Source organism: Heliangelus exortis, chromosome 2 (assembly GCF_036169615.1).
Source record: "Heliangelus exortis chromosome 2, bHelExo1.hap1, whole genome shotgun sequence".
Taxonomy (NCBI): domain Eukaryota; kingdom Metazoa; phylum Chordata; class Aves; order Apodiformes; family Trochilidae; genus Heliangelus; species Heliangelus exortis.
In genome coordinates this window covers 55,391,576-55,416,718 of record NC_092423.1, presented here as the reverse complement: position 1 = coordinate 55,416,718, position 25,143 = coordinate 55,391,576, and the positions used below count along the sequence as shown (strand labels likewise).

General features: G+C 38.1%; 1 protein-coding gene across 1 annotated transcript in view; it reads right to left on the bottom strand.

Moving 5' to 3' along the window:
* Nucleotides 1-25,143, bottom strand: part of CNTNAP2 (contactin associated protein 2) — an 830,415-nt gene that overhangs the window by 381,977 nt on the left and 423,295 nt on the right. The gene's annotated exons all lie outside the window — the stretch shown is intronic.

Below are 25,143 nucleotides of genomic sequence, written 5' to 3'. Positions count from 1 at the left end.
GGGAAAAAAGACAACTGGATGCCACCAATTTACCTCTGACTAATGGCTGCTTCTACACGGCAAAGTAAACACCAGGACAACTTGCCGCCAACTAGCAGGTGGGGCTCAGCACTGTGAACAGAACTTTCAGAAAGAGGAGGCTCTGCTCACTGTTGAGTTCTGCAAGGATCTCAGGTGTCACACAATTTGTAACAGAAGTTATCAACTCAATCAAACAGCTCATTTCAGATCACTGAACATCACTTTTAAAAACTGTTTCAATATTTTGTAAGTGCCTTTGTTTAACATTACTTTCAGAAAATGTTTTTGGTAACATTTGGTAAAAATCTCTTAAAAATTGCATTTTGATGGGGTTTTAAATTTATATTTAACATCACTTTTGGAAAATATCTCACATTTGATTGAGTTTTCTTTATCTAGTTAATTTTACTGCTAGTTGACAGCCAGTTGTTTGTCCTGGTGGACGTGTTGAAGTGTCTAGCATACTTGGTTGCATTCAGTTGGTGGCAGGAAGCTGGAGGCAGTTATATTGTGGTGTCCAGTTATCCAATACCCGTTTTTGTGAGCGCTCTCTCTCTGTGGCAGTATACTAAAACAAAATACCAGAAAATGATGTTCAGAGAGTATTGTCAGAGTACTTCAAAAAATATGAGCTTTCAGTAAATGAAAAACATGTAGAGGGTACAAACCTTACAATTCAAAGAATTGAAGTACTGCTTTGGTTGGAAAAGGCAGCTAAGACCATTGAATCCGGTAATTACTGCCAAGTTTACCAGTAAACACTATCTGTAAGCACCACATCTACATATCTTTTAAAAACCTCCATGGATGTTGACTTGACCAGTTCCCTGGGCAGCCTGATTCAGTGCTTGACAAGTCTTTCATAAAGAATTTTTTTTCTAATACCCATCTCCCCTAGCACAAGTTGAGGTTTTTTTTCCTCTCTCTTTTCTATCACTTTTATCTTGGACACCAGTCCCCACATCGTGTTTGGTTTGTGCATGCAACAGCTCTTTGTATAGTCAGCTCCGCTCTTCTTGTCCATCAATTTTTCTGTATTTAAAGCATCACTGGAAGCAGCAGGAAAATATCTCAAGTCAGCTTCTGGATTCCTGACTTTCTCAAGATGTTCTATCAGAAACTAGCTTCCTAATCACTTGACTTATACAAGTGAAGGATGAGGCTTCCACTTAATAAAGACAACTGACTAATCCCTAGTCCATACGATGATACTGTTCTACAGGAGAAAAAAAATAATCTAAACAGTCATTGCTTAGGTTCTTCCATGGATTTATCTTCGATGTTGAAAAGCATTATTCACAATCTACTCTGCCAGAAATCAGTGGGAGAAAACCAAGGCATTTCATGTAAATATTTAAAATTATTCCCATGTCATATTCCCATGTATAAATGTAGTGAAATGAGGCAACCAGGTGGCACTAATTGCCAGGTAGTGGGCATGACCTTGTGCTAAGCCCACCTGTGCCTGATTAGGGTGGGCCCCTACTGTGCATGAGCAGGATTAGGGGAAGGAGAAATCAATCAAGAAAATCCACCCCTGTCTGTTTCCAATGTGGAGCCACAGGCTACACAGCAAGAGCTTGCTCAGCCACAGTGTGGTGTGACCGATGCCAGAGAGACAACCACAACAACCTGGCATGCAGGTTTGCAAAAAACAGAAGGCGCAGCGCGCAAGGCCCCCGCACCATGACACAAGTAGCTGGGCCAGCGCTTTACACCAGCTCCCCGTCCCAGCCACAAGGGGAAGCCTGGGCATCGATGTGCCCTCAGCAATAGATGTCACCCTCACGACAACACATGTACACCGGATACCAACTGGAATTTATGGACCAATATACCAAGAAGATAGCACGATTGGAGCCTTACTAATGGGCCGTTCTTCCACTGGAGTTGCAGGACTCGTTGTGCTCCCAGGAGTTATAGATGCAGATTATACAGGGGAGATCATGATTACTTGTTTTACATTAATGCCTCCCCTGATAATCAAAGCAGGAACCCGGCTAGCACAACTGGTCCTCCTTCCAAAAATGAATCTGGGAAAGAATGCCCCCGTGGCACAAGGCATTCAAGGCTTTGGATCTTCTGGAAGCACTCTGGTAACCTTAGTGCAACAGATGAAGACAAGGCCCATCATAATTGTAAGGTTGACCTCTGGAAAAGAGGTCAAGACCCTTTCCATGATGATGGACACAGGGGCTGATGTTACAATAATCAACCTTAATGTGTGGCCTCATCATTGGAAACTTATCACTGCCCACGATGCCATCCGGGGAATAGGTGGTGGTTCCACCCCCCTTCAGGCCCTTGAACCCATGCCATTACAGTTTCCCGAAGGACAAGCGGTGACCGTACGTCCCTATGTGTTGCCGTTACCGGGACAACTTGGAGGGTTGGCTGGCAGGGAAGTTATGAGCCAACTAGGGGCTGTTCTCTCCATCCCTGAACCCATCCAACCCCCTCAACATTTTTAATAAGGGCCACTGCAGAAGTGCCGCCAACTCCCAGACTGCAATGGAAGACAGACACCCCTGTCTGGGTGGAGCAGTGGCCCCTATCCAAAGAGTGGCTAGAAATCGCCAACCGTCTGATAAAGGAGCAGCTGGACGCAGGACACATCCAGCCGTCTGTCAGTCCTTGGAACACGCCCATCTTTGTAGTTCCAAAGAAGACAGGAAAATGGCGATTACTGCATGACTTGCGCAAGGTCAACAACCAGATGTGGCCGATGGGCGCCCTCCAACCCAGGCTGCCCCTACTTACAATGTTACCCAGAGGCTGGCACCTTCTGGTAGTTGACCTTAAGGATTGCTTCTTCACCGTTCCCCTACATCCTGAAGACACAGCTCACTTTGCCTTCACCATCCCAAAACACCATCAACAAAAGCAAACCTGCGAAGCGATACGAATGGGTAGTGTTGCCCCAAGGGATGAGAAGTTCCCCAACGATATGCCAAATGTATGGGCACTCTCACCGATCCGAAAAGAAATGCCAGACACACTAATCTACCACTATATGGATGACATACTGCTTTGCCAGAAAGCCCCGTTCCCTGACAACATTAGTCAGATATTGACCGATCAACTGAAGACAAAAGGATTATTTGTAGCTCCTGAGAAAGTGCAAACACAATCGCCCTGGAGCTACTTAGGGTGGCAAGTCACTCACGTAATCAACTCGATCAAAACATTGAATGACGCCCAAAAGCTAGTGGGCGAGCTTCAATGGGTTCGACCCATTATAGGTCTCACCAATGCAGATATCCACCCCTTTTTGTCACTATTACGGGGCACGCAACCAGGTGCATTAGTGGACTGGACCAATAACCATACCAATGCGTTAAAATGGGTCGTCCACAAACTGGCAACCGGATTTGCAGATCGTCGAGATGCCACCCAAGCCATTGGAGTCTGGGTATGCAACCACCCTTCATTCCCATTCGCACTGCTGTTGCAGGATTTCAACTGGCAAAGGGAAACTGGGGAACACCACCATGACAACTGTGACTAAAACCACAACCAAAGCTCTTCAAAATCAGAGTCGATAGCCATCTTGGAATGGTTATTTCCACCCCACGCGGCCCAGAAAGGTATCTGGCAACGAACCGAAATAACAGCATTCCTGATACGAAAGGGATGACAACGTTGCCTTGAAGTAGATGGTCGAGAGCCAGGATGGATCAGCATCCCTATCAAAACAATTGATTTTGATTGGTTGCTGCAACGCTCTATACCACTACAACTCGCCTTGTTCGAGTACTCTGGAGATATCCGTCATGGAGGCCCAAAACACAAGCGCCTACAGGCCATCAGCCAGTTCCTTTGGATAGAACGACCGATTGTTTCAGAGCGTCCAGTGCCTGGTATCACCGTGTTCACTGATGCCGGAAAAAGGTCGAAAACGGCTGCCTCCGTATGGCAGGATAAGGGACGGTGGAAGCAACATTTGATTCCGGGCACCAACGAAGACAACCTGCAACTCTGGAACTACTGGCTATCATTTGGGCCTTAACACAATGGCGATGTGTCCCCCTTAAAATCGTCTCTGACTTGCAATATGCGGTAGGAGTGGCGAACCATATCGAGGATGCTCTTGTCAAGCCAGTACAAAACCAACGGCTACTGGAACTCTTCCTCACATTACAGCGTGTGCTGAAAATTCGTACACAACCGTGCTGTATTCTTCAAATCTGTAGCCATAAAGCATCATTAGGCCTAGGGGAAGGAAATGCAAAGGCTGACTCCCTGGTCAGCCTAGGAGTGCAGGGTCCCATAAGTCAGCTTGTGAAGGCTCAAAACAGCCATTCCTTGTTCCACCAAAATGCCAGGGCATTGAAGCGCATGTTTGCAATTCCATGGGAAGATGCAAAAGGGATTGTTAAAGCATGCCCTCAGTGCGCACAATTTGGCCCTGCCCTAGGAGTGGGAGTCAATCCACGCAGGCTGCAAGCAGGAGAGATCTGGCAGATGGATGTCACCCACGTTCCAGAATTCGGACGACTCAAGTATGTCCATGTGACCACAGACACATTTTCAGGCATGCTTTGGGCGACAGCTCAGACAGGGGAGAAGGGTTTACACGTGGTCCGTCACTTGACCAATTGTTTTGCTGACAATGATGCATCATCCAGCAGCTCAAACTGAATAACCTTGTTGATACTTTTGAACTTCATATATTTTTTGTCTTCCTTAAAAACAAACAAAAAAAAAACCCAAAAAAACCCAGAGGAATTGTCATTTTTGTTGTATTTGTGTTTATTATGTACTTATTACAATTGTCACGGTAGTTCTTAAAAAAAAAAAAAAAAAAAAAAAAAGGGGGGGTGGGGGGGAATGTGGTGAAATAAATGAGGCAACCAGGTGGCACTAATTGCCAGGTAGTGGGCATGACCTTGTGTTAAGCCCACCTGTGCCTGATTAGGGTGGGCCCCTACTGTGCATGAGCAGGATTAGGGGGCCAATAAAGCTCACATCTGAGGAAGCCAGAGAGAGGCTACTTTCAGAGCAATAGCACTGATCCAGGCCAGTCAGCCCTGAGGGCAATAGACTCAGAGCACTATTCGTGAGTTTCTGCTGGAACACCTGGTTGGACCTTGGAGCGTTGTGCCCTAAAAGAGGTTCTTCTTGCTACATATCAACATCAGTTTGAAAACTGCTAATTTCTGCAATCCGAGCATACATTTTTATAGAAAATATATATTGTTCCTACCAAAGCGCCATCTTAAAAATAATGCATACTCAGCTTTCACAGAAGTGTCAAAATTTTTTAAATATTTGGTTTTTACTTATGGCTTATAATGCAATAATTTCTGGGTTTTCATCAAAACCTAGTAATTGCTAACTGGACATTTAAGATTAATAAGACAGTATTATAAAGATGAGAAATGCAGGAATTATTTTATGTGCAGCCAGTGAAGACAACCATCCATTTGCAACAAACAATAAACACAAGGAGAACAAGAGGTTAAAGGTATACATACTTTTTTTTTTTTTTTTTGGGACATTGTAAGAATTTTGCAAGACACACTTAAGATAGTGAGGAAAAAGATATTTTGCACAGATAAAACCCAGTTAATTAAGGAGTTTACAAATGACTGCTGCTGATAATGAAGCTCTTATCAATCTGAGATATCATATCATGGGGAACTAAACCAAAATTTCTTTCTGCTCAGTTTGACTAATATCGAATGGCCGTTGAGACAGTTCTGAGGAGCTGATTGGATGAGATTTGGTCACAATTCATAGCTAGAAAGTAACCTATTTAGTGCAAAAAAGTAGGTAGACACAGTATTGAAACACACAGGTCTGTAAGAGTTCTTAAGTAGCCTCTGAACATTATGTTTTAACAGTAGAGAAGGTTTGCAATAACTGATGGCTTGGAATCTTTGAAAAAAAAAATCTTTAGTTATGCTGAAAATTGTAAACCCACAAGGTCTTTGACCGCCAATTCTTATTGGCTTTCAATTCTTCATATATTCTACTAAAACCTTTTTTTTCCCTCAATGAAGTTTCTCATTTATAAAATGTATGCTATTCAATTAAGTTTAATTAATTAAAATTTTAATAAACAAAAACTTAAATCAATAAAAATTAGATAATAAAATTTTAAAAATAATTTAATATGTTATTTTTTAAAGAAAAAAATTAAAGAAAAAAGAACTACAAAAAAACCACCAAACAACCCAAAGCCCTTCCACTCATTTATTTTAATCAGTGTGAGTCCTGGTAGTAACTTTTTGGAGTCCTCGATCCGTTTGGGGCACAGCTGTGCTGGAAGAGGAGTAATTAAAGCTAAGTGGAGATGAAATGGATTGTACAATCTTTTCAACTAGAGGTGCTTAAACTGCTTCAGATGGCCTTGTCTACACAGAAGAATTATTGCATGAAAATCCCATCATTACCAAAGCTCTAGTACCAAAGCTTTAGCAACATCAGTAGTGTTTTGAATTTCAGAGAAGTAACAGCGGTATTTTCAAGCATATGTGCATATATCCTACGTTAGCATCTATGTTTTTTATGGTAGATTTTCCTTGTTCATTGCAAAATCTCCTTTTGCAACTTCTTAGCATCATTCTTAGCCTCTTCAAATCCTGTGGGAAACTTTTATTCAGTCTTCTGTGTTTTTAAGAAAGAGCACTACATTTCGTCTAAGCAGGTGAAATACACCTTTTAACAACACTAATATTAAATTGACTTAATATAGAGAGAAAAAACTTATAATCTCTTTGACAAAAGGGAGCATTGTTTAAATTATCAGTCCTTTCTCTTACAGGCTGTGTAACTCAGCAACACATTTAGATTCAGTTTGTACAGTAAAAGCTGTGAAATATATTTTAAATTAAAGTTGGGATTTTTCAAGTTCATCAAGGGAAAACAGATCTCTTTTTGCTTTTTCTAGATGTGCCACATATCTTCAGAACATGATCTACAGGTCAGTTTTGTAGTATATTTTTTGATCAAGCAACTTTGAGGTAGCATTTGCAATACTGATTTCTCATTGCTAAGGTACTAATGGCAAAACACTCACTGAATTCAATGGGAATTTCTAAGATAGTATATGTCCTTCATATATATCAGGGGTTTTCCTTTTTCATTTTACTTTAATCAGTAAAATAAAAATTAAACGGTAATTAAAATTAAACATTGGCATGAGGTAACTTCCTTAGAGCTACTACATGGAATTTTTCTTGTTTTGTCAGGAAGAAAGTATTTGTACATCAGAAAAATTACATTTTGTCAGGAACTATGTTTAAATTCCCTGATTTCATCAAATTTACTTCCATTTAAAGACAGCTGTGCATTTGTCGAAGCCTACAAAGGTTCTCAGAGCAGGTAGAGTTTTCCTGGAACATTCCAATCACAATTGTGACTTCAACATTGCAAAAATGACTTTTTAAAGTCTTTCCACATTCTCTGGTTGCTGATTTCTGTCACAGCCTCAGTATCTGAAAATAAAAGACTGAGGTATTACTCCAATTCAAAGTGTCACTTTAGAGGCCAAAAACTGGAAAAGTCTGGTGCACCAGATGTTGACATAGTCTAAAAATGTTGTATGGTGGGAGCAGCCAGCAAGGATAACCTGAAATTGTCTCGTGGTCTAACATTTTGCCCGGCCTTCACCCAATTGGCAAAATTTGGGCGCATGTTGCTCTGTTAACACTTAATTCTGAGAGATATCTACCACCTCTTTTCTTGTTTCTTTTAGGTTCATGGATGGAACTGTGCAAATACAATCTATGGAAATTCGGTATGTACCTTAGAGACAGAAATATGAGGCACATAGATTTTTCAGTGTCCACTAAATCAGAGACAAATCAGTTGGCTGTCTCAAAATGTTGAACATATTTTTATTTGTTACAAAACTCAGTCCGTCTCTAACTGATCTAATTCATTAGAAAGATGCTGTATCCTTACTAAACAACATGGATCCATTTACACATTTCTACCACAAAAGTGAAGATCACTGAGCACTTTTCGAAAATTAATATATAAAGACTGGAGGCCCTATAATGACTACAGACCACTTGTAACATGCAATGGAAATGACACATTGCATAAACAATTTATTTTATTACATTATTAAATAATCTTTATTAAATTGGGTCATTCCTTCATAGACAAAGATACATATTCATGGAATATCTGAATTTAGTTCATAGGGCTTCTGCTGCTAGATTCACAAACCAGCATGTATTCTGCAGTGTATTCTAAATATATACTGAAAGCTCTTTGTGAAAATAATTCTACCATAATGCCATGCAAAAGACACGACTGATAAACAGAACTTTCATTATTAGAATAGGCAGTATTGAATAGGAAATAAAGAATAACAGAATCACAGATTTATTGAGGCTGGAAAAGGCATCTGAGACCACCACCACAACAGCTAGACCATGGCACTAAGTGCCACATCCAGCCTTTCCTTATACACCTTCCCAGATGGTGACTACACTACCTCCCATTCCAGTGCCTGATCTCTCTGTCTGTGAGGAAGTGCTTCCTGATATCCAGCCTAAACCTCCCCTGGTGCAGTTTCAGGCCATGGCCTCTGTACTGTCACTTGGTGCCTGGGAGAATGTCCAACCCTCACCTGACTAAAATCTCTCTTCAGGTAGTTGTAGAGAGTGATATGGTCCCCTCTAAGTCTCCAGGCTAAATGACACCAGCTCCCTCAGTCTCTCCTTATGACTTTTCCTCTAGTCCCTTCACCAGTCTCGTTACCATCCTGTGGACCTGCTCCAGCACCTCAATATTCTTTTGGAAGTGAGGGGCCCAGAGCTGTACACAGAACTTCAGGTGGGGCCTCACCAGCGCTGAGAACAGGGGGGGATTACGCCCCTCATCCTGCTGGCCACACTGTTCCTGATACACCTGAGAACATTGCTTGCTCATGTCAACCAGCTGTCACCCAATACTACCAGGTCCCTCTCTACTGGGCTGCTCTTTTCTTGATTAGAAGTCTGCCACAGAAGCCAGAATAAACACAAATTAGTACATACTTTAAGGCTCATCCAAAGGTTTGTCCCTACAACAGTTATTCTTTTTCTGCTCAGGGAGGAAGCCTATCTTCTTGACAACAGCCTTCACGTCTAATACTATCTGAATTTTTGATTGTTGCTTTCCAGATCTACATTTTATATAATGCTCTAACCTCTGATGGGCTCATACTCCATTATGAATAATGGTGCAAATTTAAAGTGTTTCACACCAGGTAATCTCAACTATTCATTTCATGTCTGTCAAATTTATAACCCAGAGAGATAACCTGCAACTTTAACAGGATGAACTAGGAAAAAGGAACACCTAATATATGGTGACAAAGATGTACAGATGGGTTAGTATGTGTTCTCAAGTCCTCTGCAGAAATACATTTTAAAATTTATCTATTCACCTTGGAATAGTAGGAAACTATTTATGATAACTAAAAGAAATTGAAAAAATGTGCACTTTGTTCTACTGTCCACATTAGAGATATATGTACATGCTTCCAGACCTAGGTTGATCCTCAAGAAAGCAAATCGTAGAGAAAATAAGATTTTCATCATATCTTAAGTGACTGCTTTTATCAGGCTGCTCCAAGAGTCTCGACACTACAGGACTTCTCCCTGGTTTTCTATTGACCAACAGAAATTTCTTGCTACAAAAAAAAATTCAAGTTTAGAATTCCAATATTGTAAGAAATGGATCCCACAGTCTGCTAAAAAAAAAAAAAAACACAACATACCATACATTATTCTGTTCACATCTTTGTTTCTGATCTTAAGCTCCTCCTTTGTCTATACAAAGGCCATACTCAAACACAAAATGCTTATGACCAGCAAAATAACTACTACCACCACTAACCTACTAGACAAGACTAAATTGTTTAACATATGTATTTTTTAAATATATTGATTCCACTATAACACTTCCTGGCTGAATCTATAGTTTATAAACTATGTCTTTAGCTTTATTGTTCACAATCTTATTATTTTCTTGCTCTTAAACCACTAGAGAACACGTTGCTAGTCTTCCAGACTCTAATTGAGAATACCTGGGGCCTGAGAATATGAATAGTTTTTTTAGTTCACTGATTTATTATATATGTGACTTTTTTTTGGCAAAGTCTGTTTCTAAAACTAATATTTTCTACCAGAAGCATTCGACTATGTTTACAAGTTGAACATTAGAAGAGTTTTGCCTGCTTGTCTTTTTTTTAGGCTTTTATGATCACTCATCATTTGACAGTCCAAGAAAAAAATGTTTATAAAAGCAAACAAAAAAACCCAAAATGTAATACACTAAATACACCAAAAAATAGACTGCTGAAAAAAAAAGAAGGCAGAATTAATCTCTTACTGAATGTTGAGAGGTAAAAGATGTACTGCGTCTGATATCTGCCAAGGCTTCAGAACTGAGGAACACTTGGGTACCAGTGCAAGGTTTATCTGTTTTTTCCTATATAGATGTAGAGAAGTGTATTCTGCAAAATGTCTGTTTTTTAAAGACACCTCTCATGGTCCTTTCTCAGAAGATACTTTCACCATATGCCTAAGTTCCTCTCCATTTTACAAGAGGATTGAAACCAATTCTGATCATCTGATCGCCCTCTGCCTCATTGTTTTAGCACAGCTACTAGTAAACTAAACTGACCAGTGTCTTCTGACAGAAGTTAACAGTGCAATTTTTCTTCTGAGTATCTCAGTTCTTCTTAAAAGCTTTCCTGTATTACATGCATGTTTAATTTTCTTTGTAAAATCCAGATTAATTTTGGGCAGTTTCCAAATTACTACAATGGTGTTTCAGTCAGACAATACCTTGAGTGTGGATATTGCTATTACCAGTGGACACACAGCAATAAATCTCAAATAGGAACCAGATAAGACTGGCACTGAGCTGCTATAAAAGAAGTAAGCCTTTGTATAAACTAATTTGGGGGTTTTTTAATTGCTGTTTACATAGTACACACAGTTGAAGGATATTCTTACAAAGGTAAATACTGACTATCTCATGCCTGTTGAACGGCAACTTGCATTACATTATGAATCTTGTTTAATATTTATTTTTTTTCTTCTGGTAAAACATAACAAATGGCAAGTCAATTATATTTTTTAGGTAATGTAATAGAATTAAATTAGCACAGATTTCAAGAAAACCAATATCTGAATGTTATAAAAATTTCTTTGTGCTTTGGCATATAATTCATGGTGATAAAAAGGTATATTTTAAGACACTTACTTTTTGCTATATCATACACAAGAACAATAACAGAATCACAGAATCATTTTGGTTGGAAAAGGACGTTCAAAATTATCGAGATCAATCATGAACAATAATAAAGTTTTTCAATTTTAATTTTTACTCTGAAAAAATTTCAAGCATTTAGAAATGTTTGTTTCACTTCTTTGTATTCTGCTGAAAATCACAGTATTTTTAAAACAGCTGACACTTGACTGGCTTCTGTGCTAGTAAGGAGACAAGAGACTTGGTTTTTTCTTTGCTTTACTCTTTAGAATATCCTTGGTAGACACCACGAGCAGAGGGAGCCTGGGAGCTCTGGCTCTTTCAACACACTTTGAATATCCCAAAATTATCTAGGCAGTAAGCATGGTCATGATGCATCTATAGTGTTCTGTGAGAAATACATTTTTTTTTGTATATAATATAAAACTATGGATAACTCTGATCTTTTTAACAAATGTTATCAAACACACTTGCATTTCAAATAAAATACTTATTTTGGCCATTTATAATCAAATAACATGTCATCAGAAGCTCATAAGTCCTGCTAACCAAGCTGATGTGTCTGTTTAGAAAAAAAAGTATAGAGATCCTTAAATGCTCATATTTTTGTAATTAATGCCATATATGTTTTAGGTAAATGCTATGAGCAGAAGGTGCTGCTCATTGCATTTGAGTGTATTGGAATCTGCATATCGCCAATTAGTTAGAAAATTGCTAGCAGTTTTACAGGTTTTGATTACTTTGAAAAATGTGAAGGTGGGACATAAGTTTTCGATGAAACAGAAAGGATATTTCCTTAAAGGCATAGTCAATAAAAAGAAATTTTGAAGTACAGAATCATTTCTGTAAAAAATGCAGTCTCAGAAAACTCCTCTAGAGGAATCAGAATGCCTTTGTTTCTAATTATTTCATGACAGAGATGAATTACTGACTTTGCACAGCATGAGAATGAGAATTCTGGATATGATTTAATACTCTATTTTACAGATAGATACTACTTTTTTTTTATTTTTTCAGAGAACCTAGTGGTAAATTGCCTAAAGGTTAGTCTTCTGAACATTACTAGGTACTTTTATGCTTTTTCCTACATAGCTATCAATATTACTGTTAATATAAGTTTCTAGTAAAAAATTGTGATTGCACTGAAAAATCGCACTAAAAGTATAGAAAAAGGAAGCGCAAGTAAAGACTGAGGAAGTGCAGTAAGTCACATGGAATAATTTTATGTCTGTGAAACATTTTTGTCATACAGAAAAAGGGATGAAGAATGTGGTCAGGTAGTAATACTTTAATTATCATTATAGGCAAGTCGCAGTGGATAGGCTTAACGGGACCAAATATCCTTAGCTTAATTTAATACACAACTGAATTTCTGCCAGGAATGTCTCCTGTGAAAGAAAATACTTTACTATGAATTCTAGTCCCCACATTTATTTGAGGAAAATTAATGGGAATTTTGTCTACTAGGAAATACTGAACAAGTCTCTTCAATAGTCTAAGTTATAGGTCCTGAGTAGAAATACACATTCTGAACATTCTGTGATTTTATGCGATTACCAGTTCTCTCTTTGTGGACAATTATGACGGTAGCATATACAGTAACATGACAAGCCATGCTGTTATCAGCTTAAGTAACATGGTAAAAGAAAGTTTGTTGAAAAAAAAAAGGACAGTGGAGAGGAGAAGAAACATTACATACAAAACTTTAAAAAAGGAATTCAGAAAACGCATCATGTAGCAACTTCATTTAGATGAAGTGAATATTAAAAGTGCTCTGTAATGCAGCTTTATACATTTCAAAACTGTATGCAGCTAATGTGCAGACAGTACTAGTATCATTCCTACTTAGAAGGTTTATTTTGCAAAGCAAATAACCATCGCTGTTACAGTGCATAAAAATGTGGGTCACTAGAGTCAAGTCTCATATATAAAAGATCTTTTCTAGTAATCTGGGTATCCTGTTATGGGTAGGTATGTGGTACATAATATAATCCATATAATTCTTTAAGCTCATCTGACACTGAAAAGCCGAAGTCCTATTATAGCCATTCTGGAGAAACTATTTCTAGTTAAGTATCAAGAGAGTCAGAATAATCCTTTTATATAGGCTGTTGACTTGAAAAATTCAGTAAGGAATTTTTCAGTGCAAAATTCTCAAAAATTGATTCTTAAAAGATGATGTTTTAATATAATTTTGTGTAAATGCATATATGAATTATTCAGTGAGGAAAATAAGCAGTGTGATGCACAGACAACTTGGAAATAGTACTTATAACACAGAAAAAATTAGGGTTAGGCATGCAAACTTTGATAGCAGCAGTTGATCCCATCATACAACAAGACAACAAGAAACAGATCCTAGTATTCCAGTCTTCATTCTGGAAGAGAAGGCCTAAATATCACCGACCAAAAATCCTCTTCTTTCACATTACAGAGATTCTGATCAGAATTCTAATGAGCATGCTAAGCAAATTTCAGTGAAATAAAACAGAAATGCTAAGTAAGGGATAGCTCACATGAATGTAGTATAGTAATGGATGACTATGTACTTTTTAGGAAGGACAGACTGACAAAAGTAAGGTGGTGGAGTTGCCTTTTATGTGAGTAAGCAAGTAGAACATATTGAGCTTAACCCAGGCAGACACGATGACAATGTTGAAAGCTTATGCTACGAGTTAAGGGAGATACTGTTGTGGATGTCTACTACACACCACCAAGCCAAGAAGTTGACAATGAGACCTTTTACAGGCATGGGAAATTGGCCTGAATGTGATGTGTTCTGGTGAATTCAATCACCCTGATATTAGTTGGAAAGATCACACATCCATGCATAACCAGTCCAAAAAGTTCCTGCGGTGCACTCATGACAACTTTCTGCTTCAGGTGGCTGAAGAACCAACACGGACAGATGCAACATTGGACCTTGTAGTAACAAAGAAGGTCTGGTTGCAAATGCTATGGTTGGGGACGGTCTTTCCTGTAGTGACAATGATATGTCACAGTTTATTATCATTAGGAAAGAAACAGAGTAATAAGTAAAATTTCTGCCCTAGTGTTTAAGAAGGGTAACTTTGTCTTACTCAAAGATCTACTTAAAAATATCCTGTGGGCTAGGACTTTACAAGTTAGTGGGGCCCAACAAGCTGGTCAATATACAAGCACTACCTCCTTCAAGCTCAAGATAAATGTGTTCCCTTTAAAAAAAAATATATCAATTAGACCATATAGGAGACCTGCATGGATAAGAAGGGATCTCCTGGAAAAACTCAGATGGAAGAGGGAAATTTACCGTATGTGGAAAACAGGTTTCGTTAATTGGAAGGATTATAGAAATACTGCCAGACTATGTAGACTTGACAAGAAAGGCCAAGGCTCTCTTGGAGCTTAGTCTGGCTAGGGAGGTGAAAGAAAACAAGAGCATCTACAAATACACCAGTGAGAAAAGGAAGAGCAGGGAAAAGGTGGGTCCACTGCTAAATGAGTTGGGAAATATGGATGTTAGTAGATGGATTTTGTTATAAACTTGAGTTGCATGTAAAATAAGATATGTTGTTAGAGGTATATATGAAGCAACAACTGAACCAAACTGATTTGGTATTAAAAAAAATGAAAGGTTCAGACCGGCCTATATTTTTGTTAAAAATGACCGACACTCAATATTCTGTTAATGGTTTAATTTAATTAATGAAATTGAAATTGCAATGAGCAAAACAGTGCTGGGTGCATGGGGAGTCTCTGGTCCACTTGCACCAGTCTATAATGCTAGTATTACATTTCACTGATTACAATTCTATGAATATTCAAAAGGAGGTGGTTGTACATATATATTCATAGGGATTACATCATGTCATTATAATAGTCATGACAGGTGGAGTCTGGGCAGAGTTGTCTTTTGGGGAGATATCCAGGGGTCGTCAAGGGTGTCTTTGGATGAAGAAAGAAGTCTTCCTCAAGCTTGAACTTTTTTATCTTTCTTGATTTTTCTGACTTCATTATATTGTTACAGGGTGATATCAGACCCTAGCCATAATTTTCCTGTTATCTGTTCGCTGTGACATCTTTATGTTCTCCTTTTGCAGGTATTTACATTTTGGTTCCTAGTTGGCCTTGGCAGTGCCTTGTTTTAAGAACAAGACTTACATTCCTAATTATCTTCGAGACAGAATTTAGTCTCGTTAGGGCCTTGTCTAATTCACACTGAAACAGTGGAAAATTATATGTCTCAACTGCTTTGTCTAGACCCATAGTCACTTCTTTCTCAGTTTAATTCTGAATTTCACTGGTTAGGAATACAAATTCATTAACATATATTACAACCATTTATTACATTTTGAAGACAATAGAAGTCCAGGTCATTTTGTTCTATAAACTTGCTCAGAAAATATGGAAAATAGCAAGCTGAATTAATATCATGTCTAACAAAGACTATGAGTTGGAGACTGAAAAAAGTCTGGACAGAGACATCAGTGACTGGACCTTCTTGATGGACAAGACCGTGGAGGACTCGCATCACCATTTCTTTTAGAACCCAACACTTATTAGTAATGCCAGAGGTAAGAGAGAAAAAATAAAGAGTAATCTTTATTGTAAAACTATGCATTCATCTCCTCTAGCTCTAAATTATTTCCAGGAGCCACTTAATCACTACTGTCTGCCTCACCCTGAATGTTCATACCGGATGTGGTCATGCTGAGTCAGAGAACGGATTCTGTTGCCCCTGTCACTAATGCCACTTCAAACGGCGCTTGGACAGTCCTTGCAATTAAAGACTTCCAGTTTTCTGTCCGCTGATAATCTTGTTCTGTCCTCTGATAATCTTGTTTCTTCTCCAGCATATTTCCCCTTCAATCCATTTATTTACTTATTTAACTTTTTCTTAAAAATCCACCTTCTCTCTGTGACTCAGCCAGCAATTTGCAAAGAATAAAAAGGTATTCTATAAAGTCTGTTCAGCAACACAATGCTGGTGCAGGTTTGCTTGGGCAACAAATTAGTTTATAGATCAACAATGTGCATGTTAGGGTAGCATACCTAAATAACTTATCTTGGAACAATTTTTAGCTTTACTCTGATCCTATGGTTTGGTTTGACATTCTACTGTGATATATTATTCTTTAATTATGTTAACTATTACAAAAGTTCACTAAATATGATAGTAGTCCTTTACATAAAGCAGGCTCAGCAGCCCTTCAGCTCAAACTAGGAATTCTATTGAAAACAGAAATTTGTACACCCAAATATGAGAGAGACTAAATACTCATCTTATCCATCTATTAACATGAAAAAAATTTAAAGTACATGGAAAAGATAATTAAGATCACTCCAGGGGGAAATTACCCAGGGGTTTGAGTTTGCCTAGCTTGATAAAGTTTTTACAGCAGTTATAATAAAAGGAAGAGTTAGGTTTACTCATGAGTAATTGTCTTCATTATGACGGGAGATCAGTTGTTCATATCCCTCTATTTTATCAATGGAAAATACAGTGCTATAAAGAGATACTTCATTCACTGTGTCTGCAGCTGTCCTAAGACAGAGCTGTCAAACTTAGTGTCAGAATTTAGGCAGAATAATGCAAAAGTAGATGATCTCAGTGCAACTGCCAAACAACTCAGATTTTCTATATGTTCATTTTTGTCTTACAAAAAAGGTGACCTGTTCAATTTGAAGTCTCACATCATGTCACCAGCACCATTGTACTCTATTTATCTGTTGTGTATTAACCAGCTGCCTGGTGTATTTTTGCTTTTAGAAAAAGCATTCTGTTTTATTCCATCTGCAAGTTTCTTTAACAGAAGAAAATACAAGGATGTGTTTCATTAAACTCTTGAAAGCATTTAATAATCAGCTAACAGAAAGGCTGTGGTGTGATGCCACCAGGTCTTATTAGAAGGCATAATGGGTCATTTGTACTACCTCCTAGCTTATGTTAATACCTAGTGCCTGGACAATTATTCTTGCTATTTTACTTGTAAAAACAATTACTACTTGTGATGAGTTACATGACAATTAATGATGATGAACATTCCCCTCTGAAGCTAATACAAGTAATCTTAGTCCCAAATTAAGTCTTTTGTTGAGTTTTGAGTGGGACAAAAAAATTGTCTGCAAGAATGAGACTGAAATTAATCTTATATCCTGAATATATAAAGTAAAATATCTCAGATTTAGGGGTCTCTACCATCACATATCCATGTTAGACAAAAAAACAAACCCCAGAGGCAGAGGGGGGTGGGGGAGGCGGGGGTGGGTATTTCCAGCTCCCAGTAAATCACCTGACTATGTGAATAGCTTAAATGACTTAACTGTAACAATTTTCCACAAATGAGACCTGTCAGACAATTCATTCTTACTCTCAGGGCCCCAACTTCATCATCTGAGTGCGTAAAAGGGACTGTATATTTCTGCTGTCATTCAAAATTCTGAAAACGTCAGTGTTCTGTTTTCCACACTAGTTAGGAAAAAGCAGACAAGGAAGTAGTGGTGTCAGGAAACTACACACATTTAAAGGAAAGACCAGTCATAGGATAGCCTCTTAGAGAAGAACTGACAAGGTAAGGGAGAGAAAAATTATGTCAGTAAGGAAGAATTGCAATCTCATCTTTTAGAAAGAGCTGAAAGATAGAGTTTAGTAGGTTTCTTTTGACTCTCCTACTACTGTAGTCAATAGAAGGGTGGTGCTGTTTCCACCGTCCTCTGCAACAACCAACTACAATAACTTTCTCCCAGCCTAAAGAAAGAGCAACAAACTTCTCTGACCAGAAAACTTGGACATTTGTGTGTCCCTAATATTTCATTATCACTGAAAAATATCCTGAGTCTGATCTACTTTTCTCTAAAAGTAATACGAGAGTACAAGCACACAGCCATGCAGATCTCTGGATGCAGGGAATGCCTGAGCGTGGCACCTATAGGGGAGGGAGATGTAGATACCCTCTGCATGTGATATGATCAAATAAATTATCTGCTCAGGGAGATGGTTGAACTGAGTGACGAGGTAGAAAGGTTTAGAAGCATTACACAACATGAGAGTGAAGTAGATTGGTGGAGCAATACCCTGAGGCAATGGCAGCAGGTAGAGGCTTCACAAGATGTGGAGGAACCCCTACCTTCCTCTCACCAGGCAGAAGAAGGGACCTATGGGATGGGGGGAATGGAGACAGGTCCCTCCTTGGAGAGGCAAGACAAACTTCTCCCAGCCCCCCTCACCTTCCCAAGTTGCCCTTGTACAATAGGTATGGGTCTTTGGAAATTGAGGATGGAGATGAAGATCCATCTAATGACTCACCCAGAGCTAGTCACTTGCTCACATGCCTTAGGACTTCTTCAACTATGAAAAGAAGGAGATTAATTGTAGTAGCTATGTCTCTTCTGAGGTGCACAGAAGGCTCCATTTGTCTACCAGACCCATCCCGCAAGGAGGTCTGCTGCCTCCCTGGGTCTTGTGTTAAAAGCATCTTAAAAGGAAGCTCTCTGGTCTGCTACAACCCTCTGTTGGTTATCCAGATTGGCTATGATGATGTTGCAGAGAGAATAACACAGGCAGTTAAAAAGAACTTTAGGTCACTGGGATGACTAGTCAAAGGCTTGGGTGTACAAGTGCTGGTTTCATTGATACCTCAAGTTGTAGGGAGGGAAAAATACTGTAAGAGAGAGAGGAAAACACACCTGATTAACACATGGCTCAGAGACTGATGCCACCATCAAAATTTTGGGTTCTTTAGTCATGGGAAAGCTTAAGTGGCACTGGGTCTGCTGGTGAGAGATGAAGCACGTATGCCTCAAAAGGAAAAAAGAATACTTGCACTTGACCTAGCAGAGCTCATTCAAAGAACTAGGGTCAAAGAGGGGTGGAGGTAAAACTGCGCTTACTAAGGAGGACTCACATCAGGACAGTGCAGTAATAAGGTCCTACTGGTGGCTGTGTCACTGGAGATGAGGAATAATAATAGGCTGGCAGCTATGGAAGAATTTGAGATAGAAGACCTATGTGAATGAATAAGGGCCATCTCAAAAAAATAAAAGGGAAAAAAATTTACAGAACATGGAAAACAATTCTGTCCACTTGTAAGTAACATAGGAAAGCAGTCAGAGAAATCAGGGATGCAACAAGTATAGCTAAGGTCCACCTGGAACTGTAAAATTGCCAGCTATTCTACAGCAAGTCATAGTGTCAAATGTGAAGTTCCAGATGGACATTATTAGTCATTCAAAATTCTTTCATCAATGTGGAGACATATTTAAGATCTCAGAATATGAATTAAATTCTAATAGAAATCCAGATTATGAAAATCTGTGCAATTAAAAGCATCCAGTTTTACTTCCTTCTTATGAAACGTCCTTGAAAAAATTCTTTGTTTGTTGCAGTTTCCTTCCAATATGTTTCATTTTAGTTTGTACTGTGTTGACTTTCATTACCTTTCTCTCTTTGTCTTGTAAGTGCAAATTTCTCCATCCTGGATTTCAGCTTGCCTCTGAGCAAGGTACTTGAGCCAAGATTTTTGAAAGTAGTTATCTAAATAAATATTTTAGAAAAATTTAGCCTTTACTCTTTCCCTATAAGTAACCTGACCTGTAAATCAGAGATTTAATTTTGACACTCCTTGTTTTCCTAGGTAAACCCTTTAGACAAGAAGTAGTATTTCACAAAGCTAATTTGAAACTGTTACAAAACCTGTATCTTAGATGAGCCTTTGCAGCTTTCCTGGAAAAGAAAAGCAATCTTTCAAAGATTATTTGTGTAAGAAAAAAATACTTTAAACCCAGAATGTGAATTACATCATACAGAAGAGCACTGTTGACAAAGAAGAAGACAGGGCAACTTTCAGCTACACTTAAGTGCAGGATAAGAATAATGTGGGAAACAGACCACTTCTACTGGCTCTCCCCTCCGTGCACCAGAGCTAACGTCTATGAGGCCACTCCATGAGGAAGGAGTAGGGACTTGATCTGGATGTTTACAAAACCCAGGAGTGTAAGGGAGGATTATTTTAGGTTCAAGAAAAGCCAAAGTACATCCAGAGCCAGAGGCTGAGATGAAGAAGTGCCATCAGGCAAGTTCCAAGCCGGTTAATATTTAAGAGGCAATTGGACAATAGGCTTAATGCCATGCTTTAACTTTTGGTCAGTCCTGAAGTGGTCATGCAGTTGGACTAGATGGTTGTTGTAGGTATGTTCCAGCAATCAATGGCAGCAGGGGGGGGCATATCGTGTCAGCCTTACAGGATGGAAAAAGCTGAACATTTTCCCTGTGTAAGTGGATCTGGGGGAAAGTTTGACACCTAATTCTATGAAGCTATTCTCATAAAGATTGGACTCCTGCCCTAGAACAGGATCTTGTGTAGAAGAAAGTCAGCTCAGTAAAGAGATACTGCATATATATATATATTGCATACTCCCCAGGCTCATTTTTACCTTATAAAAGTATTATTTTCAATTGCTAAATTTGGTTACTGCACAACATTAATGCTAACCCTTTATTATAAGTAGTTTCATATCAGAGAACACTAACATTACCTTTTGAAGAGAGGAAGCAAACTTACTCATAGCAAGGCTCCATTTGCCATTTGACTTAAAATAAAAATACAGAATACATCATCTTCACCTAAACTTTAGGGAAACAGCAGAATAAATTGAACAGAGCTTTGAAGTAACCGGCATCCTTAATATATGTGTTATTCCAGACATGCAGGTCTGGAATGCAGTTCCAGAAATACTAGTGAGGACCTTCAGGCTCTGAATCAATGGCACAGAACCAAGACCTAGAGTGCTGTATGAGTAGAGTACAAAAACAAGAGTACTGTGTGCCCCTCAGTATAGAAAAGACATCAAGCTATTGGAGAGTGTCCAAAGGAGAGCAAGAAGGATAATGAAGGGTCTGGAAGGGATTACTTATGAGGAGCAGCTGAGATCACTTGGATTGTTTAGTTTAGAGAAAAGAAGGCTGAGGGGTGACCTCATTACAGTATACAGCTTACTTAGGGAAGAGATGGGAGTGTCACTAATTTCTTCATTGTTGTGACCAAAGACAAGATTCAGGAAAATGGTAAGAAGCTGAATCAGGGTAGGTTTAGGTTAGATAGCAGGAAAGCTTTGCACTGAACCTGCTTGAGATCAAGAAGTGTTTGGAGGATGTTCTCAGGCACATGGTATGATTCTTGGGTTGCCCGACACAGGGACAGGATTTGGACTTGATGATCCTGATGGGTCCCTTCCAACTTGGCACAGTGATTCTGCTTCACCAGTAGAAAAACTACCTGATTTCTCTAGTGATTGTCACCATGCACAGAAGAATAAATCACCATGTACAGGAATGCAAGAAATTGGCAAAACCACCTGAGCAGTCATTTAGGCAAAAAATATTAAAGGTTGAATTACTGTGATCAGTCTGAAGCTTTTGATTTCCCTGAATGCTACCATCCTTACTTTCTGAAAAAACATACCATAACTTTACATCTGTGCTCACTTTTTCGGATGTCTCTGTGTCCTAAGAACCTCCAGCCTCCTATGGAATATACTCTGTCTGCAGAGTGTGTGAGCAATTACTATAAAACCTATTAGAATATATTAGTCTGCTCTTATCCACAGGCGAAGAGCCGGACTTCAGTTTAATAAACCTTAATAATAATCTGAAAGATTTTATAATAGTTGGCAATACATTCTGCTTATATAGCAGTGACAAGTTTTCCTGCAATCCATGCAAAATTAGTCATAAGAGAGTTTTTTCAAATGAGCCTTCTGCAGGAAATGCTGAATGATTAAAAAAAATGTTTAAGTGTATTTGAAAACTGCCTGCGAATGCAGTTCAACAAGCTGGTGGGGCATGTACTCATACAAAACATATTTATTTTTCTCTGACTGATTATGCATTCGCTGCCAGCTAACAAATGAACCCGTGAAGAACACACACACATTGCAGTTCTCAAAGTCATGGTGTAGAATATCTACCCATAACCTTATTACAACTTGAAATGGAAAAATAATGGACTCTGCAGTTTGCTGCCAGATTCAAAGGGTTTAGGGGAAAAATATTCATATTTCATCAGATTAACAAAAAGGTAAAGAATAAAACATCGATATATTCCTAAGGCTTTTTTTAACCAAAAACTTATATGGCATAAAATCCTTCAGAAATATTCCATTTTGGGAAAAAAAGAGTTAAAATTAATAGCGTGTTTGGATATAATTTTTTTGTCTGTTTGTTTTGTCTGTTTGTTACTCAATGCTGAAATTTAAGAGAAGAGAGGAAGAAAAGTTGGATGTTCAGCACAACTGCTATCTCTCCCATCCACTGTCACAAGCTGAACTATCCAGTTCACTGGCATTGTTGTTACTACTACTCCTTTTTTTCCATTCCTAGCTAAAACATTGGTCAGCTATAAAGAAACTGAAACGCTACAAGTTGACATAGCACAGTACTGGTGTTGCTACTGAAATGAACATCTACAAACATGGCTCAAGTAACATTTGTTCAGTCCCACTGCTCTCCAAGTATTAGCAAACAAAGCTGGTAAATTAAAGGAAACAGCTCAGTTTTCATCCATCCACGGAGATTTAGAATTGTTCTTAAAACCTGAGTATATTGAGAATTTAGATGACTCTGTGATCTTCAAGTGATCTTTCTTTTCCAAAATTCTTATTATCAGATATAGAAATGCATTAAAAATCAGACATAAAAACCACATAAAAATTCCTGGAACAAAGGTATCAGGGAGCGCTCTTCACTCACAGGAATTCAGCACTCAGAAGACCTTATACAGTTAACTTGAAAAGAGTAGCTAAAGACTAAGCAATAGTATTGCTGTTGCCATTGCTGTGGGCATACATCTGCCACAGGATGGAGATTAAGGAAATGGCAATGATCCTGCATGATCTTAGTATGTTCTTCATGAATCAGTAGTAAAATTTACTATATTGTAGTTGTCATAGCCTCCAGATGCCATGTCTTTGCTGCCAGTCACAAAAATTCATAAAGAGAGACATACTGTGGAAGGTGTGTGTTACGTGCCTTTACTCTGTCACCAAAAGAGTGTGAATAAAAATGTGCCATCCATTTGGACTTAAAAGGTTTAGGGGATATTTTGCCTTTGGTTATGTTGCTTTCTTCCCCATGACTCGTTTTTTGATAAATGGTGCCACTGCAAGTTTAAAGATCCTTTTCTCTTTTACAGTGTGTGACATAGATCATTTAAAAATAAAAGCAGCAACTCTCATTGACTATTGTCATTTATTATCACTATTGTTATTATATAATGTAATAATATTTTTTTGTTTGTGTTGTTTTGTTTTTGTTTTTGTTTTTGTTTTTTTCTCCAGGCTTTTATCGTACAACTCCTACATTACATAGCCTTTAAGCAAGTTAGTTACCAGTTTTTAATATTTTTTTTAATAAGAAATTGACATTTTTGCCCTATGGAGAATTATTTTTTTTCTATTTATTCACAGATAAAATAAAAAGTTCCTTCTGAACCTTCTTGTAGAGTCAGAATAATTTTTTTGGTGAGTTCTATGAAAAATTCTGTTAGAAGAAAATCCCACAGATTTCATCTACACAGACTACAAACACGGACTACAAAGGTGCAGTTTTAAAGACAGCCCAGAATTCAAACTTTAAGCCAAACAAAAACCAACAGAAGGAAGATTTGGTAATGCTGTAAACTTTTCCATGGAGCAGATTTGAGCTCTAATTCCTCTCTGGAAATCATACTTCTTGTTTAATTTGCTGGGCAAGAAAGAACATATGTTGCACCTCTGCTACAAAAGACAAAAAAAAAAAAAAAAACAGAAAAAAAAAATGTATATTTTATATGCATAGCCAAACAAAACAGAAAGTAGAAAATATACCTATTACCTGACTTACAAATAAGCAGTTCAGTATTAGAAAGTATTTTTCCTAATACTCTGAGACTAATGAACAAGTTGCACTAATGCGCAAGGAAAGGGTTCTTGCAGTCATTAAGTGTATGGTTTCCCAATTAAATCTTTCTTGAACTTTGAGAAAAGACCTGACTTTTATATCTGAAAATGTAATGGTTTAGGCAGATGTTATGAAATGTCTCCAAAATTTGGGGCATTTTTAACTAGATGTCTATGTTTTAATGAGGTTTCGAAAATTACTTATTGTCTAAATAGCAACTTCCTTCAGTGACATCAGGATGAATCTCGAAATTGTAACTAATCTTATCATTAAAAACTATGTAAGCCAAAGAACATGCCTATGTGGAATGATGTAGCATTATACATCTAGATGATGATGTGTTTGAAGACAAGTTGGGCATTTGTACACACCATTCCCTTGTTCCAACAGTCACACCAGAGGGCTGCCTTCCTGCTTCTCAACACAGTGAATTTTTAGTTTTAATTCTCAGCTATTCTCCTACTATCTAGTGATAACATTTTGGGTACAGCTCAATTCCTGCATGTAAAACTCACAGTGCTCTTAGGAGGCTCCTTGAAAGAAAAGTCCACATAAACTTAAAAAATGAAAACTACTGTTCTTTAAAAACCTCCAACATTTTAAAAGATAGCTTTTAATTGGAACAGACAATTAATACTCTCTCAGTAAAAAAATAGAAAACCTCAGTTTTTTCTGTGAAGATGTGTTTTATCAGCATTTTCATAGTTACAATCATTGCTTCATTACCAGATGCTTTTTATCCTTTTTCAAAAGTCTGTTAAGCAAGCAACCTTTCCTCAAATAACTAAAGCAATTTCATCAAAAATCTTTTTTCTCACATTCACTATAAGCTTCTGGAAGCAACCTGTCATGTGCCTAGAGTATTTCATTAAAATTTTTACTACTTTTATTTTTAAATATTGCTGTAAAGATCATGAGTTTCAATTTTTGATTCTTCTATATTTTTTCTGTTAGAGACAGCCATACTTCACAGTAAACTAGATGTTGGT